The sequence below is a fragment of the Tasmannia lanceolata genome, unplaced genomic scaffold (assembly GCF_043159265.1).
Source record: "Tasmannia lanceolata isolate RefF3 unplaced genomic scaffold, GAP_Taslan_0.1 ptg000023l, whole genome shotgun sequence".
NCBI lineage: Eukaryota > Viridiplantae > Streptophyta > Magnoliopsida > Canellales > Winteraceae > Tasmannia > Tasmannia lanceolata.
The window spans coordinates 31,441,709-31,461,633 of NW_027518700.1; positions in this window are offsets into that span (position 1 = coordinate 31,441,709).

Below are 19,925 nucleotides of genomic sequence, written 5' to 3' on the forward strand. Positions count from 1 at the left end.
TTTGAAGACCTTTGATTGGTAGAAATTTCACCACTTTTTTTTTTGATGGGTAAGCTGGGTTAGGCAAGACCCCTACCAGATATTATAGATGAACCATAAAAAGTACAAACCTACGGGGGTTGAAAAGCCAACAAAAATGGAACAAGCTCCCAAAAACAGAGAAGGCAGCCAAAATAGGCTGCAAAAACACTATTGGAATTACAACTGGGGATAAAGAGTCCCATCAGCATCTGCTTTGATACATTCCCCCAAACCTGGTGGTAGAACAGCACATGAAATGTCATCTCCTTCAATACAGGAGGTAGGTTTCGACAAGAAGTCAGCAGGGGCATTGGCTTCCCTCCAAACTTGAGAGAGAATCCATTCTTCCAGGTTAGTGAGGGCCTTCCAAATTTCAGCTGCAATTGGGATAGCTTCCCAGGGATAGGAATTTCACCACTTTTGAACTTAAAGTGAAAGAGTTATGGAGGTTTTAATGTTGGGTGACGTTTCGTACACTCTTTATGAAACGGACCAGAACCGTCTAAATCCTATGAAGTTTGAAAAGCGATTTGTTTATGCTGAAAGAGAATTTGAAGACCTCTGATTGGAAGAGATTTCACCACTTTTGGACTTAACGTGAGAGAGTTATGGAGGTTTTAATTTTGGGTGAAGTTTGGCACACTCTTTATAAAACAGACCAGAACACTCTCATCCCACCGAATTTTGAAAAGATATTTATTTCCGATGAAAGAGAATTTGAAGACCTCCGATTGGTATAATTTCACCACTTTTGGACTTAAAATGAGAGTGTTATGGTGGTTTTAATTTTGGATGACGTTTGGCACATTCTTTATAAAACTGGCCAGAACACTCTCAACCCCGCAAATTTTGAAATGAGATTTATTTCCGCTGAAAGAGAATTTGAAAACCTCCGATTGGTAGAAATTTCTCCACTTTTGGGCTTAATGTGAGAGAGTTATGGAGGTTTTAATTCTGGGTGACGTTTTCTACACTCTTTATAAAACGGACCCGAACACTCTCATCCCACCGAATTTTGAAACGCGATTTATTTCACCTGAAAGAGAATTTGAAGACCTCCGATTGGTAGAAATTTCACCACTTTTGGATTTAAAGTGAAAGAGTTATGGAGGTTTTAATGTTGGGTAACGTTTCGCACACTCCTTATAAAACGGACCAGAACCGTCTCATCCCTACGAAGTTTTAAACGCAATTTGTTTCTACTGAAAGAGAATTTGAACACCTCCGATTGGAAGAAATTTCAGCACTTTTGGACTTAAAACGTGAGAGAGTTATGGAGATTTTAATTTTGGGTGACGTTTGGCACACTCTTTATAAAACGGAACACAACACTCTCATCCCACCAAATTTTGAAACGAGATATATTTCCCATGAAAGAGAACTTGAAGACCTCCGATTGGTAGAAATTTCAACACTTTTTGACGTAAAATGAGAGAGTTAGGGGGGTTTTAATGTTGGGTGACGTTTCGCACACTCTTCATAAAACGGAGCAAAACACTCTCATCCCATCGAATTTTGAAACGAGATTTATTTCCCCTGAAACAGTATTTGAAGGCCGATGATTGGTAGAAATTTCGCCACTTTTGGACTTAAATTGAGAGAGTTATGGAGGTTTTAATGTTGGGTGACATTTCGCCCACTCTTTATAAAACGGACCAGAACACCCTTACCCACCGAATTTTGAAACGAGATTTATTTCCCCTGAAAGAGTATTTGAAGCCCTCCGATTGGTAGAAATTTCTCCACTTTTGGACTTAAAGTGAGAGAGTTATGGAGGTTTTAATGTTGGGTTACATTTCGCACACCCTTTATAAACGGACCAGAACACTCTCATCGCACCGAATTTTGAAACGAGATTTATTTCCCCTGAAAGAGAATTTCAAGACCTCCGATTGGTAGAAATTTAACCACTTTTGGACTTAAAATGAGAGAGTTAGGGTGGTTTCAATTTATTGTGACATTTGGCACACTCTTTATAAAACAGGTCAGAAGACTCTCAACGCACTGAATTTGGAAACGCGATTTGTCTCTGCTGAAAGAGAATTTGAAGACCTCCGATTAGAAGAAATTTCAGCACTTTTGGACTTAAAAAGTGAGAGAGTTATGGAGGTTTTAATTTTGGGTGAGGTCTGGCACACTTTTTATAAAATGGACCAGAACACTCTCATCCCACCGAATTTTGAAACGAGATTTATTTTCCATGAAAGAGAATTTGAAGACCTCCGATTGGTAGAAATTTCACCACTTTTGGACGTAAAATGAGAGAGTTAGGGGGGTTTTTAATGTTGGGTGACGTTTCGCACACTCTTCATAAAACGGACCAGCACACTCTGATCCTATCGAATTTTTAAATGAGATTTATTTCCCCTGAAAGAGTATTCGAAGGCCTCTAATTGGTTGAAATTTCACCACTTTTGGACTTTAATTGAGAGAGTTATGGAGGTTTTAAGGTGTGGTGGCATTTCGCATACTCTTTAGAAAACGGACCAGAACACTCTCACCCACCGGAATTTTGAAACAAGATTTATTTCTCCTGAAAGAGTATTTGAAGGCCTCCGATTGGTAGAAATTTCTCCACATTTGGACTTAAAGTGAGAGAGTTATGGAAGTTCTAATGTTGGGTGCCGTTACGTAGAGTCTTTATAAAACGGACCCGAACAATCTAATCCCACCGAATTTTGGAACACGATTTATTTCCCCTTAAAGAGAATTTGAAGACCTCCGATTGGTAGAAATTTCACCACTTTTGGACTTAAAATGAGAGAGTTATGGTGGTTTTAATTTTGGGTGACGTTTGGCACATTCTTTATAAAACTTGCCATAACACCCTCAACCCACTGAATTTTGAAACGGGATTTGATTCCCCTGAAAGAGAATTTGAGGACCTCCAATTGGTAGAAATTTCAGCACATTTGAGAGTTATGGAGGTTTTAATGTTGGGCAACATTTTGCACACCCTTTATAAACGGACCAGAACACTCTCATCCCACCTAATTTTGAAACGAGATTTATTTCCGCTGAAAGAGAATTTCAAGACCACCGACTGTTAGAATTTTCACCACTTTTGAACTTAAAGTGAAAGAGTTATGGAGGTTTTAATGTTGGGTCACGTTTCACACACTCTTTATAAAACGGACCAGAACCGTCTCATCCTTACGAAGTTTGAAACGCGATTTGTTTCTGCTAAAAGACAATTTGAAGACCTCCGATTGGAAGAAATTTCACCACTTTTGGACTTAAAACGTGAGAGAGTTATGGAGGTTTTAATTTTGGGTGAGGTTTGGGACACAATTTATAAAATGGACCAGAACACTCTCATCCCATCGAATTTCGAAACGAGATTTATTTCCCATGAAAGAGAATTTGAAGACCTCCGATTGGTAGAAATTTCCCCACTTTTGGACGTAAGATGAGAGAGTTAGGGGGGTTTTAATGTTGGGTGACATTTCACACACTTCATAAAATGGACCAGAACACTCTCATCCCACCGAATTTTGAAACGAGATTTATTTCCCCTGAAACAATATTAGAAGGTTTATGATTGGTAGAAATTTCACCAGTTTTGGACTTAAATTGAGAGAGTTTTGGGGGTTTTAATGTTAGGTGATGTTTCGCACACTCTTTATAAAATGGACCAGAATACTCTCACCCACCGAATTTTGAAACGAGATTTATTTCCCCTGAAAGCGTATTTGAAGGCCTCCGATTGGTAGAAATTTCTCCACTTTTGGACTTAAAAAGTGAGAGAGTTATGGAGGTTTTAATATTGGGTTACATTTCGCACACCCTTTATAAACGGACAAGAACACTCTCATCCCACCGAATTTTGAAACGAGATTTATTTCCCCTGAAAGAGAATTTCAAGACCTCCGATTGGTAGAAATTTCACCACTTTTAGACTTAAAATGAGAGAGTTATGGTGGTTTTAATTTTGGGTGACGTTTGGCGCATTCTTTATAAAACTAGCCATAACACTCTTAACCCATCAAATTTTGAAATGAGATTTATTTCCCCTGAAAGAGAATTTGAGGACCTCCGATTGGCAGAAATTTCACCACTTTTGACAGTTATGGAGGTTTTAGTGTTGCGCAACATTTCGCACACCCTTTATAAACGGACCAGAACACTCTCATCCCATTGAATTTTGAAATGAGATTTATTTCCCCTGAAAGAGAATTTCAAGACCTCCGATTGGTAGAAATTTTACCACTTTTGAACTTAAAGTGAAAGAGTTATGGAGGTTTTAATGTTGGGTGACGTATCGCACACTCTTTATAAAATGGACCAGAACCGTCTCATCCCTACAAAGTTTGAAACGTGATTTGTTTCTGGTAAAAGAGAATTTGAAGACCTCCGATTGGATGAAATTTCACCACTTTTGGACTTAAATCGTAAGAGAGTTACAAAGGTTTTAATTTTGGGTGAGGTTTGGCACACTATTTATAAAACGGACCAGAACACTCATCCAACCAAACTTTGAAACAAGATTTATTACCCATGAAAGAGAATTTGGAAACTTCCGACTGGTAGAAATTTCACCACTTTTAGACGTAAGATGAGAGAGTTAGGGGGGTTTTAATGTTGGGTGACGTTTCGCACACTCTTCATAAAACAGACCAGAACACTCTCGTCCCACCGAATTTTGAAACGAGATTTAGTTCCCCTGAAACAGTATTAGAATGCCTACGATTGGTTGAAATTTCACCAGTTTTGGACTTAAATTGATAGAGTTTTGGGGGTTTTATAGTTTGGTGACGTTTCGCACACTCTTTATAAAACAGACCAGAACACTCTCACCCACCAAATTTTGAAACGAGATTTATTTCCCCTGAAAGAGTATTTGAAGGCCTTTGATTGGTAGGAATTTCTCCACTTTTGGACTTAAAAAAGTGGGAGAGTTATGGAAGTTTTCTTGGTCACATTTCGCACACCCTTTATAAACGGACCAGAACACTCTCATCCCACCGAATTTTGAAACAAGATTTATTTCCCCTGAAAGAGAATTTCAAGACCTCCGATTGGTAGAAATTTGACCACTTTTGGACTTAAAATGAGAGAGTTAGGGTGGTTTCAATTTTGTGTGACGTTTGACACACTCTTTATAAAACTGGCCAGAACACTTTCAACCCACTGAATTTAGAAACGTGATTTGTTTCTGTTGAAAGAGAATTTGAAGACCTCCGATTGGAAGAAATTTCGGCACTTTCGGACTTAAAATGAGAGGGTTATGAAGGTTTTAATCAAAGGTAACGTTTGGCACACTCTTCATCAAAACGGACCAGAACACTCTCATCCCATCGAATTTTCAAACGAGATTTATTTCCCCTGAAAGAGAATTTGAAGACCTCCGATTGGTTGAAATTTCTCCACTTTTGGACTTAAAGTGAGAGAGTTATGGTACTTTATTTTTGGGTGACGTTTGGCACATTCTTTATAAAACTGGGCAGAACACTCTCAACCCACCGAATTTTGAAAGAAGATTTATTTTCCTTGAAAGAGAATTTGAAGACCTCCGATAGGTAGAAATTTCACCACTTTTGGACTTAAAGTGAGAGAGTTATGCTGGTTTTAATTTTAGGTGACGTTTGGCACATTCTTTATAAAACTGGGCATAACACTCTCAACCCACCGAATTTTGAAACGAGATTTACTTGCCCCGAAAGAGAATTTGATGACCTCCGATTGGTAGAAATTTCACCACTTTTGAGAGTTATGGAGGTTTTAATGTTGGGCAACATTTCGCACACTCTTTATAAACGGACCAGAATAGTCTCATCCCACCGAATTTTGAAATGAGATGTATTTCCCCTGGAAGAGAATTTCAAGACCTCCGATTGGTAGAAATTTCACCACTTTTGAACTTAAAGTGATAGAGTTATGGAGGTTTTAATGTTGGGTGATGTTTCGCACACACTTTATAAAACATACCAGAACCGTCTCATCCCTACGTAGTTTGAAACGCGATTTGTTTCTGCTAAAAGAGAATTTGAAGACCTGCGATTGATAGAAATTTCACAACTTTTGGACGTAAAAAGTGAGAGAGGTATGGAGGTTGTCATTTTGGGTGAGGTTTGGGACACTATTTATAAAACGGACCAGAACACTCTCATCCCACCGAATTTTGAAACGAGATTTATTTCCCATGAAAGAGAATTTGAAGACCTTCGATTGGTAGAAATTTCACCACTTCTGGACGTAAGATGAGAGAGTTAGGGGGGTTTTAATGGTGGGTGACGGTTCACACACTTCATAAAACGGACCAGAACACTCTCATCCCACTGAATTTTAAAACGAGATTTATTTCCCCTAAAACAGTATTAGAAGGCTTATGATTGGTAAAAATTTCACCGGTTTTGGACTTAAATTGAGAGAGTTTTTTGACGTTTCGCAGACTTAAATGGACCAGAACACTCTCACCCACCGAATTTTGAAACGAGATTTATTTCCCCTGAAACGGTATTTGAAGGCCTCCGATTGGCAGAAATTTCTCCACTTTTGGACTTAAAAAGTGAGAGAGTTATGGAGGTTTTAATGTTAGGTTACATTTCGCACACCCTTTACAAATTGGCCAGAACGCTCTCATTACACCGAATTTTGAAACGAGATTTATTTCCCCTGAAAGACGATTTCAAGACCTCCGATGGTCGAAATTTGACCACTTCTGGACTAAAAATGAGAGAGTTAGGGTGGTTTGAATTTTGTGTGTAGTTTGACACACTCTTTATAAAACTGGCCAGAACACTCTCAACCCACTGAATTTTGAAACGCGATTTGTTTCTGCTGAAAGAGAATTTGAAGACCTCCGATTGGAAGAAATTTCAGCACTTTCGGACTTAAAATGAGAGGGTTATGAAGGTTTTAATCAAAGGTAACGTTTGGCACACTCTTCATCAAAACGGACCAGAACACTCTCATCCCACCAAATTTTGAAACGAGAATTATTTCCCCTGAAAGAGAATTTGAAGACCTCCGATTGGTTGAAACTTAAAATGAGAGAGTTATGGTACTTTATATTTGGGTGACGTTTGGCACATTCTTTATAAAACTGGGCAAAACACTCTGAACCCACCGAATTTTGAAAGAAGATTTATTTTCCCTTAAAGAGAATTTGAAGACCTCCGATTGGTAGAAATTTCACCACTTTTGGACTTAAAATGAGAAAGTTATGGTGGTTTTAATTTTGGGTGACGTTTGGCACATTCTTTATAAAACTGGCCATAACATTCTCAACCCACCAAATTTTGAAACGAGATTTATTTCCCCTGAAAGAGAATTTGAGGACCTCCGATTGGTAGAAATTTCGCCACTTTTAAGAGTTATGGAGGTTTTATTGTTGGGCAACATCTCGCACACCCTTTATAACCGGACCAGAACAGCCTCATCCCACCGAATTTTGAAATGAGATTTATTTCCTCCGAAAGAGAATTTCAAGACCTCCGATTGGTAGAAATTTCACCACTTTTGAACTTAAAGTGAAAGGGTTATGGAGGTTTTAATGTTGGGTGATGTTTCACACACTCTTTATAAAACGGACCAGAACTGTCTCTTCCCTACGAAGTTTGAAACGCGATTTGTTTCTGCTATAAGAGAATTTGAAGACCTCCGATTGGAAGAAATTTCACCACTTTTGGACTTAAATCGGGAGAGAGTTATGGAGGTTTAAGACACTATTTAAAAAACGGACCAGAACACTCTCATCCAACCGAATTTTGAAACGAGATTTATTTCGCATGAAAGAGAATTTGGAGACTTCCGGCTGGTAGAAATTTCAGCACTTTTGGACGTAAGATGAGAGAGTTAGGGGGGTTTTAATGTTGGGTGATGTTTCGCACACTCTTCATAAAACGGACGAGAACACTCTCATCCCACCGAATTTTGAAACGAGATTTATTTCCCCTGAAACAGTATTAGAAGGCCTACGATTGGTTGAAATTTTACCAGTTTTGGACTTAAATTGAGAGAGTTTTGGGGGTTTTAATGTTTGGTGACATTTCGCACTCTTTTTAAAACGGACCAGAACACTCTCACCCACCGAATTTTGAAACGAGATTTATTTCCCTTGAAAGAGTATTTGAAGGCCTCCGGTCAGTAGAAATTTCTCCACTTTTGGAGTTAAAAAGTGAGAGAGTTATGGAGGTTTTAATGTTGGGTTACATTTCGCACACCCTTTATAAACGGACCAGAACACTCTCATCCCACCGAATTTTGAAACGAGATTTATTTTCCCTGAAAGAGAATTTGAAGACCTCCAATTGGTAGAAATTTGACCACTTTTGGACATAAAATGAGAGAGTTAGGGTGGTTTAAATTTTGTGTGACGTTTGACACACTCTTTATAAAACTGGCCAGAACACTCTCAATCCACAGAATTTTGAAACGCGATTTGTTTCTGCTGAAAGAGAATTTGAAGACCTCCGATTGGAAGTAATTTCAGCACTTTCAGACTTAAAATGAGAGGGTTATGAAGGTTTTAATCAAAGGTAACGTTTGGCACACTCTTCATCGAAACGGACCAGAACACTCTCATCCCACCGAATTTTGAAACGAGATTTATTTCCCCTGAAAGAGAATTTGAAGACCTCCGATTGGTTGAAATTTCTCCACTTTTGGTCTTAAAGTGAGAGAGTTATGGTACTTTATTTTTCGGTGACGTTTGGCACATTCTTTATAAAACTGGGTAGAACACTCTCAACCTACCGAATTTTGAAAGAAGATTTATTTTCCCTGAAAAAGAATTTGAAGACCTCCGATTGGTAGAAATTTCACTACTTTTGGACTTAAAGTGAGAGAGTTATGGTGGTTTTAATTTTGGGTGACGTTTGACACATTCTTTATAAAACTGGCCATAACACTCTTAACCCACCGAATTTTTAAACGAGATTTATTTCCCCTGAAAGGGAATTTGAGGACCTCCGATTGGTAGAAATTTCGCCACTTTTAAGAGTTATGGAGGTTTTAATGTTGGGCACATTTCGCACACCATTTATAAATGAACCAGAATAGTCTCATCCCACCGAATTTTGAAACGAGATTTATTTCCCCTGAAAGAGATTTTGAAGACCTCCGATTGGTAGAAATTTCACCACTTTTGAACTTAAAGTGAAAGGGTTATGGAAGTTTTAATATTGGGTGACGTTTCGCGCACTCTTTATAAAACGGAACAGAACCTTCTCATCCCTACGAAGTTTGAAACGCAATTTGTTTCTGCTAAAAGAGAATTTGAAGAGCTCCGACTGGAAGAAATGTCACAACTTTTGGACTTAAAACGTGATAGAGTTATGGAGGGTTTAATTTTGGGTGAGGTTTGGCACACTATTTATAAAACGGACCAAAAAACTCTCATCCCACCGAATTTTAAAACGAGATTTATTTCCCATGAAAGAGAATTTGAAGACCTCCGATTGATAGAAATTTCACCACTTCTGGACGTAAGATGAGAGAGTTGGGGGGCTTTTAATTTTGGGTGACGTTTCGCACACTTCATAAAACGGACTAGAACACTCTCATCCCAACGAATTTTGGAACAAGATTTATTTCCCCTGAAACAGTATTAGAAGGCCTATCATTGGTAGAAATTTCACCAGTTTTGGACTTAAATTGAGAGAGTTTTGGGGGTTTTAATGTTGGGTGACGTTTTGCACACTCTTTATAAAATGGACCAGAACACTCTCACCCACGGAATTAGGAAACGAGATTTATTTCCCCTGAAAGAGTATTTGAAGGCCACCGATTGGTAGAAATTTCTCCACTTTTGGACTTAAAAAGTGAGAGAGTTATGGAGGTGTTAATGTTGGGTTACATTTCGCGCACCATTTATAAACGGACAAGAACACTCTCATCCCACCGAATTTTGGAACGAGTTTTATTTCCCCTGAAACAGTATTAGAAGGCCTATTATTGGTAGAATTTCACCAGTTTTGGACTTAAATTGAGAGAGTTTTGGGGGTTTTAATGTTGGGTGACGTTTTGCACACTCTTTATAAAATGGACCAGAACACTCTCACCCACTGAATTAGGAAACGAGATTTATTTCCCCTGAAAGAGTATTTGAAGGCCACCGATTGGTAGAAATTTCTTCACTTTTGGACTTAAAAAGTGAGAGAGTTATGGAGGTTTTAATGTTGGGTTATATTTCGCGCACCCTTTATAAACGGACAAGAACACTCTCATCCCACCTAATTTTGAAGCGAGATTTATTTCCCCTGAAAGAGAATTTCAAGACCTCCGATTGGTAGAAATTTGACCACTTTTGGACTTAAAATGAGAGACTTAGGGTGGTTTCAATTTTGTGTGACGTTTGACACACTCTTTATAAAACAGGCCAGAACACTCTCAACCCACTGAATTTTGAATTGTGATTTGTTTCTGCTGAAAGAGAATTTGAAGACTCTGAGTGGAAGAAATTTCAGCACTTTCGGACTTAAAATGAGAGGGTTATGAAGGTTTTAATCAAAGGTAACATTTGGAACACTCTTCATCAAAACGGACCAGAACACTCTCATCCCACCGAATTTTGAAACGAGATTTATTTCCCCTAAAAGAGAATTTGAAGACCTCCAATTGGTTTAAATTTCTCCACTTTTGGACTTAAAATGAGAGAGTTATGGTACTTTATTTTTGGGTGACGTTTGGCACATTCTTTATGAAACTGGGCAGAACTCTCTCAACCCACCGAATTTTGAAAGAAGATTTATTTTCCCAGAAAGAGAATTTGAAGACCTCCGATTGGTAGAAATTTCACCACTTTTGGACTTAAAATGAGAGAGTTATGGTGGTTTTAATTTTGGGTGACGTTTGGCACATTCTTTATAAAAATTGATAATAACACTCTCAACCCACCGAATTTTGAAACGAGATTTATTTGCCTTGGAAGAGAATTTGAGGACCTCCGATTGGTAGAAATTTTACCACTTTTGAGAGTTATGGAGGTTTTAATGTTGGGCAACATTTCGCACACCCTTTATAAACGGACCAGAACACTCTCATCCGACCGAATTTTGAAACGAGATTTATTTCCCCTGAAAGAGAATTTCACCTCCGATTGGTAGAAATTTCACCACTTTTGAACTTAAAGTGAAAGAGTTATGGAGGTTTTAATGTTAGGTGACGTTTCGCACACTCTTTATAAAACGGACCAGAACTGTCTCATCCCATTTTAATTTTGGGTGAGGTTTGGCACACTATTTATAAAACGGACCAGAACACTGTCATCCCACCAAATTTTGAAACGAGATTTATTTCCCATGAAAGAGAATTTGAAGACCTCCGATTGGTAGAAATTTCACCACTTCTGGACGTAAGATGAGAGAGTTAGGGGGGTTTTAATGTTGGGTGACGTTTCACACACTCTTCATAAAACGGACCAGAACACTCTCATCCCACCGAATTTTGAAACGAGATTTATTTACCCTGAAACAGTATTAGAAGGCCTATGATTGGTTGAAATTTCACCAGTTTTGGACTTAAATTGAGAGAGTTTGGGGGGTTTTAATGTTGGGTGACGTTTTGCAGACTCTTTATAAAATGGACCAGAACACTCTCACCCACTGAATTTTGAAACGAGATTTATTTTCCCTGAAAGAGTATTTGAAGGCCTCCGATTGGTAGAAATTTCTCCACTTTTAGACTTAAAAAGTGAGAGGGTTATGGAGGTTTTAATGTTGGTTACATTTCGCACACCCTTTATAAACGGACAAGAACACTCTCATCCCACCGAATTTTGAAAATAGATTTATTTCCCCTGAAAGAGAATTTCAAGACCTCCGATTCGTAGAAATTTGACCACTTTTGGACTTAAAATGAGAGAGTTAGGGTGGTTTAAATTTTGTGTGACGTTTGACACACTCTTTATAAAACTGGCCAGAACACTCTCAACCCACTGACTTTTGAAACGCGATTTGTTTCTGCTGAAAGAGAATTTGAAGGCCTCCGATTGGAAGAAATTTCAGCACTTTCAGACTTAAAATGAGAGGGTTATGAAGGTTTTAATCAAAGGTAACGGTTAGAACACTCCTCATCAAAACGGATCAGAACACTCTCATCCCACCGAATTTTAAAACGAGATTTATTTTCCCTGAAAGAGAATTTGAAGACCTCCGATTGGTTGAAATTTCTCCACTTTTGGACTTGAAATGAGAGAGTTATGGTACTTTATTTTTGGGTGACATTTGGCACATTCTTTATAAAACTGGGCAGAACACTCTCAACCCACCGAATTTTGAAAGAAGATTTATTTTCCCTGAAAGAGAATTTGAAGACCTCCGATTAGTACAAATTTCACCACTTTTGGACTTAAAATGAGAGAGTTATGGTGGTTTTAATTTTGGGTGATGTTTGGCACATTCTTTATAAAACTGGGGATAACACTCTCAACCCACCGAATTTTGAAATGAGATTTCTTTGCCCTGAAAGAGAATTTGAGGACCTCCGATTGGTAGAAATTTCACGACTTTTGAGAGTTATGGAGGTTTTAATGTTGGCCAACATTTCGCACACCCTTTATAAACGGACCAGAATAGTCTTATCCCACCGAATTTTGAAACGAGATTTATTTCCCCTGAAAGAGAATTTCAAGACCTCCGATTGGTAGAAATTTCACCACTTTTGAACTTAAAGTGAAAGAGTTATGGAGTATTTAGTGTTGGGTGACGTTTCGCACACTCTTTATAAAACGGACCAAAACCGTCTCATCCCTACGTAGTTTGAAATGCGATTTGTTTCTGCTAAAAGAGAATTTTGAAGACCTGCGATTGGAAAAAATTTCACAACTTTTGGACTTAAAAAGTGAGAGAGTTATGGAGGTTTTAATTTTGGGTGAGGTTTGGGACACTATTTATAAAACAGACCAGAACACTCTCATCCCACCGAATTTTGAAACGAGATTTATTTCCCATGAAAGAGAATTTGAAGACCTCCGATTGGTAGAAATTTCACCACTTCTGGACGTAAGATGAGAGAATTAGGGGGGTTTTAATGTTGGGTGACGTTTCACACACTTCATAAAATGGACCAGAACACTCTCATCCCACCAAATTTTGAAACGAGATTTATTTCCCCTGAAACAGTATTTGAAGGCTTATGATTGGTAGAAATTTCACCAGTTTTGGACTTAAATTGAGAGAGTTTTGGGGGTTTGTGGACACCCCATTTTGACCGGACCCATTTCCCCAAAGTCGAATAAAACCCCGTATCAAATAAATGTCCCGAGACCGGATGCAATCCCGAAACCCGAATCCTAAGAAATTTAACCTGAGTTGCACCCCAACCCTTTATTATCTCAAAACTAATCAAAAAGGGTGTGAAATATCAGGACAAGGTAAACCCATACCAATCTAAAAAGGAAGAGGGGGTGAGCATATATACACTCAGTTTTAGGAGTCTTTTGCTAAGCAGGATCATCCCTTTGGCGATGGAAAATGAGACGAATTACACTTGGAAAAGGGCTGTCCAAGGGAAGAAATGGGAGCTATATTTAGTCTTTTTGTTAGGGCCCTTTTCCATCTCGAACCACCCCTGTAGTAAAAATATGGTAGTCATAAATATGCCATATAGGGGTGTCCATGGAGCAAGGAGGGTGCTAATTTTATCATTTTGCTTGTTTTTTAAGCAAGCGAATTAGGGCAGAATATACCATTTCTTGTTGGCAAGAGGGCATTTTTGGAACCCTCTATTGCTTCCTCTACAAGTAATAAGCAAGGGCCATAGGATCAAGAAGGGAATGAAATGGATGGCTGAGATTAGAGGAGGGTGGCAACCCTAGCTATAAAAATGGCAAATCTCGTGGGTATAGATGAGGAGAGATTTTTCTAAAAAAAAAGGGAGGATAGCAGAGGGAGGAGAGAATACACAGAGAGGGAGGGAAGAAGGGAGAAAGGGAGCTTGGTCTCGGCTTCTATCGCCACCTCCAATCGGAAATCCGGCCCTACCCCGCCATCATCACTTTCCCCTTCATACCCATCATCCTACATCTCTAGCCACCGCTACCTTCGCCCCATCTTCTCCGGCAAGCCCATTTCCATCGAACCACCACTAAAACCCTTTCCTCCTTTAGTTGCTTCAAAACCCATCTTCTGAAACCCTCAGCCACCAAGCTTAGGCCGAACCATCTTCTCCGGCAAAGTTGTGCCGGAATCCGGCTTCTTCCTTCTCCAATCATCTCTATTCCCTTATTTTAAACCCCATTCCCTCCATTACCGGAGCCAATCTCCACCGAACCACCCAATCACCACCACCCTTCACAAACCCATCTAACCCCTCTTCTCCGGCCACTCCTCCTCCAGCCGACCCCTCTATTGCCACCACCATCTCTTCTCCTCCATCCAACCACCATCAAACCCATTTTTGTTTTTTTCATTTACAAACCCCCATCATCTTCTTCAATCTCTACCCACCTCTTCCACCGGTAGCCACCCCATTTCTCAACCCTCATCTCCACCTCCTACTAACCTATAAAACGCCCCTTCTTCAACCTCCGGCTAATATCTCCTCCACCGAACACCACCTCCATCCATCATCTCCGGCTGGCCAACACCATCATCACCATCAAACCCCACCTTCAAACCCACACCATTTTCATCTCTCTACCACTGGTCCATTCCCTTTATTCCCATCACAAAACCCATTTCCATTTTTTATTTTCCCCATTTATAGCAGCCTCTACTCCTTCCATCAGCTACCATTTTCTTCCTCAAACACCACCTCTATCACTGGTTTTGGCTTCGGCCTCCTTCTCATCAATAGCCCTTTTACCCCATTGTGTTGATTTGTATGGTTAAGAGTAGAGAAAGCAGAATTAAAAAGAGAGATAAAGTTTAGCTGCCATTGATTCCGGCGAGATTCACCGGAATTCGGCAATTTTTCATAGATCCGACACCTCCAATCTCTCAACAACTTCCAATTCTACCCCCTGTTGCCTCCATCACCATCCGCCCTTTTCATATAGATCCAGTCATTTTTTTTTCTCCTTTTCATTAAAACCGATCATAACCCTTCGCCTCTTGCGAATCTCGCCAAATTCCTACAATCCTCCGATCATTCCTCATTGGTGATCTCACATTCTCGACCCCTTTCTAGCTTGCAGTCAACACCTTGATTTCTATTTCTTAGGCAGATGCTTAGATTCCAACAACCATCGATCCCCTTGTACCCGCAGCTCGGATCTCTGAAAAGAAGTAGTAGTCAAACCCAAGCCTCGTTGCTGTGATTTTGGAACATCGACTCCAGCAAGGAAGCATTTGCTCATTGCAGATCTTAGGGCAAGGAGATCTGTGGTCATCAATATTTGGTAATATATTTAATTTCCAATGATTTTCATTTGTTCCAATGTGGTGATTTCTGTTTAATGCCAGTTGCTAAATGGTTTTCATGCTCCCTGTAATGCGTTCTTCTTTTATCTTGCTGTAGACACCCCATTTTGCTCTACTTTAATCAACAAAGAAGTTAGTGTTCTGGTTATCAGTCTTTTTCAGTGTTTTCCATTCCCGTGTCCGTCCCTTACGCTTTCTCAATCTTTCCGATCATTTCCGCAATGTTCCGCGTTTTTCTTTTCGCTAAGTGTTGAGAGGGGTTATTCGGAAGAATCCAAACCAGAGAGAATTTGGACCCGGTTGGTGGGCCCGCATTGAACATTTGTTTAAATTTGGATCAACAGGGGGCCCGCATATTGTTTTAATGAAAAATGAGTGTTGAGCCTACTTCGATCTAATGCATAAAGATGTCCATCAGGGGGGCGGTCAAGATCTCAAAGGCGTCGTTTTTAACAACCAATTTTGTTGCGACCATAAAGTTGAGCAATTCAGAGCAAACCAGGGAAATGATTTGGGGGATAACCCATTTTTGGTTTTAGCCCAATCCAATAGCGGCTCGGATTATCCCATGAAAAATGATTTGTGGGCCCAACCCATTTGTATTGCGGCCCACTAAGTGGGTGGATTAGATCATCCAATGGTTGATTGGTAGGGTATGACTATTCATGATGTGGCCCATTAATGGTCGGTTCGGATCATCCTATTTTTGCAGGGTGTAACTAATTGGGTGGTTAGGATGGTCCTATAGAATGGAATTTGGCGGTTCAACGTACCTATATAGTGGCTCCATTAGATAAACAGTCTGAATCATTTCATGGATAAGAGGGACAACCACATATGTGTAGCCCATTAAATCGGATGGTTTGGATCATCTTACGGAAAGGTCAGGGGCGTGATTAATATTGAAGCCCATCATTGTTAAAAAAAAAAAAAAAAAATTTGATTGAAAAAGGAATTTGTTCGAAATTAATAAGTGGGGTCCATTCACATTGAATTTGGGATTGGGGCCCACCATTAGCAAAGACTGGAATTTTACCCCATTTTGGAAGAGAGTTTATTTAAATCACTTTTGTACATGATTGGGTTTAAACAAGGATGCTGAGGTAATATAGGTTAAAGATCAAAATTATCGACAATAGTGGGGCCTATTAAATGAAGGAATTCGAATTCATGGGTGGAGACGTTTAGCCTGAGCAGAAAGATTCTTTATTTACTAGAAAATAAAAGGAAAGCATGCTTCTCGTATGAGAAACACACCCAAGCAGTTTTCAAAGAAAGTGTACGTAAAAAAAAAGGGGAGTTGAAATAGCAATTGTATTTAAGACTAAAAAAAGAAAGAGAAATTTTGGGAAATATGCTATCTTTCTCATAGGAAGAATATATTGAGCTGTGGATGAATATTGGTATTCTCTCATGAATTCGGCAACTTTCTGTTGTCAAGGGTTGGATAATAAGAAAGTATCTCATTATTCAAGGGGAGGATAGTATATAAAAGAAAGAAAGAAAATCTCGATGGCTCCCTCTCTGAAATAGCCGGCGATCTCTCCCTCTCTCAAGAGCGAGCTATCTCTCCCTCTCTCAAACAGCCGGCCATCTCTCTCTCTCTCTCGGGAACAACTCTCTGGTCTCTCCCTCTCTCAATAGCTTTTTTCCATCTCTCCCCCTCCATCTCACTCTCAGCATTCTCACCCTCTCAAGTCCTCAAGCTCTCATCTCACAGCCCTTGATCCCTCTCCCTCTGTTTTTCATACAACCAGCCCTCTCCATCTCTCTCTCGGATCCTTCCCCACCCTCTCTAACGATCACTCTCAATCTCTCACCATCTCAGCATTCTCACCCTCTCATCCACTCAAGCAGCCGAACCATTTCTAGTGTTGTTACAAAAACAGAGGGCCACGAAAAAAAAAAACGAACGTAAAAAAACAGAGGGCCACAGAGGGCCATTTCTAGTATTCTCATACTCTGTTTTTTTCGGTTTTTTCCCTCTCACCCTTTATCTCTCTCTCTCTCTCTCTCTCTCTCTCTCTCTCTCTCTCTCTCTCTTTCTCTCTGTGTTCCCAATCTCACCCTCTCTCACGTCTGTAACAGCAGCCTACCCCACCCTCTGTTTTCCCGCACTCTTCTCTCCACCTTCTCTCTGTTTGTTTCGAACGTTCCCCCATCCCTCACGCTCTGTGTAACTCTCTCCCTATCTCTTTCGTTCTCAATCTCCCTTACTCTCTTTATCTCTCTCCTCTCCCTCTCTCTCTATCTTACCCTCTGTCTCTCTCAACTTTCTCTTTATTCTCACCATCCCTCTGTCTCTCTCAACTTTCTCTTTATTCTCACCATCCCTTTGTCTCTCTCAACTCTCTCCGTCAATCTCCTTCTGTCGATCTCTTTCTGTCGACTCTCTCTGTCAATCTCTTTCTGTAGATCCCTCTCTCTCAATCTCTTTGTTTCTCTCTCAATCTCCTTCGGTCTCCCTCGATCTCTCTAAAAAAAAAGAGAGCAGAGTGTCTCTCTATCCCTCCCATTCTATCTCTCTGTCTCCACCACCCTCTACATCCTCTATCTCTCGGCCTCTCTCACTCTCCATTGGTCTCTCTCTCCATTTCTCTCACAGCAGTAAGAAAAACAAAAAAAAAAGAGAGAAGAACAAAAGCGGACTTTGGATCGAACATCGGCGGGATTTTTGGATTCTTCGGTTCGCGGATTCGGCAAAGATCTCGATCTAAGGTAGGTGCACAATTCTCAGATTTTTCCAGAATTATTTGGCATTTTTTATGTATTTTGCATGGTTTTTAGCATTTAATTGAATTTAATTCAATATTAAATGTGTGTGCTCAAAATCATGATCTGCATGGGTGTTTCAATTCTGTTTCGTCTCGAAATTTAATACAATGATCTAATTAAATAGACTGAAATAACTGTAGGATCGGATCGGACATTGGATCAAAGGTTTTTTAGAATTTGAGTGAAGAGTGGAATTTTATTTAAAATAATGGCTGAGAAATTACGAAATTCGAAAAAATAGCCATCTCAGGATGATCTATTTTTTGGAATTTTAAATTTTTCTTGTTTTCATCACATCAGAACAAGATTAAAGGACGGTTTCCGGAGTCGTAATTTTCTCGAAAATCATGTTTTAAAAATAGAAAACTATTCAAAAACATCTTTTTGACGAAGAAAAATAAAATATATACTAAATAGATTCCAAAATTAATGACATTTCGTGGGAAAATAATATGATACCAATACATTCTACCATGAATTTTTGGATTTTTTTTCATATATTATTTTATGCTTTCTTCGAAAATTATCAGATTTTGTGAGAATTTTTACTGACATCAGATCACCATTAAAATTCACAAAATTTTTATAGTAGTGTTATATTTCATATTTATTGCTGTTGTAAAATTGTTAATTGATTTGAATCCTGTTTCCTATTGGTTGTAGTGTTAATTCATAATCTGATCTGAAAATTGAAAATTCCGAAATTGATAATATATAATTCCTACAATTCATGAAAATCCCACAGCATGCTATTTTTACTTATATCTTACTACTGTAGAAATTTCATTGAATTTATATTTCTATTTCTAGTAGTTTCTGTGTTATTTTTGCAATCTGGTCAATTAATTGTTAAATCAAAATTAAATATGAGCTTCATGTAAAAATATGTGAAAATCTTCCAGTAAGCTACATCTCATCATATCTTGCTGCTGTAGAATTTTCAACTCATTTTAAATTCGTTTGCAACAGCTTCACTTGTAAAATCACTCATATGGTTTAAAATTGATAAAATTCATTGAAAATCCGAAATTAATTACCCTTCCTTGGATGCTACCCTAGAACCATTGGTATTCCTTAAATGTCCATAAACTGAAAATCCTTAAAATCTGAAATTCATTAACTTCAAGAACTGAAATCGATTCATCTCGTGTCTCTCGGAACCATTGGATTATGGTTTCCGTCGTGAGAACCCTTAGAGCCCAATTAAGGAACACTGGTGTCGTGTCTTGTCCTAAGTTTTAGGGAGTCTTAGGTTTTAGGAATCCTAGAGTTAGGAGTCCAGCCTCATCACGTATGTTTGCTATGGATAGCAACCGTGCCGTAGGTCTAGTTACACTAGTCACCCAATCTTTCCCTAGGACAAGCCTAGTAAACTAGGATGTAGGCTAACCTGCATTAGTCTAAGGAACAACTTGCATTTAGATAAGAATCATATAGCATCTTAGATGAAATCCTAGAATAATAAAATCCTCAACTTGAATTAAATAACTCCTCTTAAAACTGTTGAAATAGTCAAATCAGTCTAGATCGATGTCTTAGTTGAGTTAGGCATAAGTAGCTTAGCTTAGGTGCACCGAACTACGTCGACTCTGATCCCAGTGAGGCTTGGGTACGTAGGCAGCTCGGATGTCTGATGGCATACCAACCGCGAGTCGGCACTACAACAAATTGTGGTGTTTTGTATATTAATTTTCTTGTAAATGCTTAATCAAATCACTTAGGACTTTCTATGAAATTAGAATTTTAGGAGAACTTGCACCTAGATTGAATTCAAATAAATTAAGGAATCAAGATACACATTTAGGATCCATAATGAAATTAGAT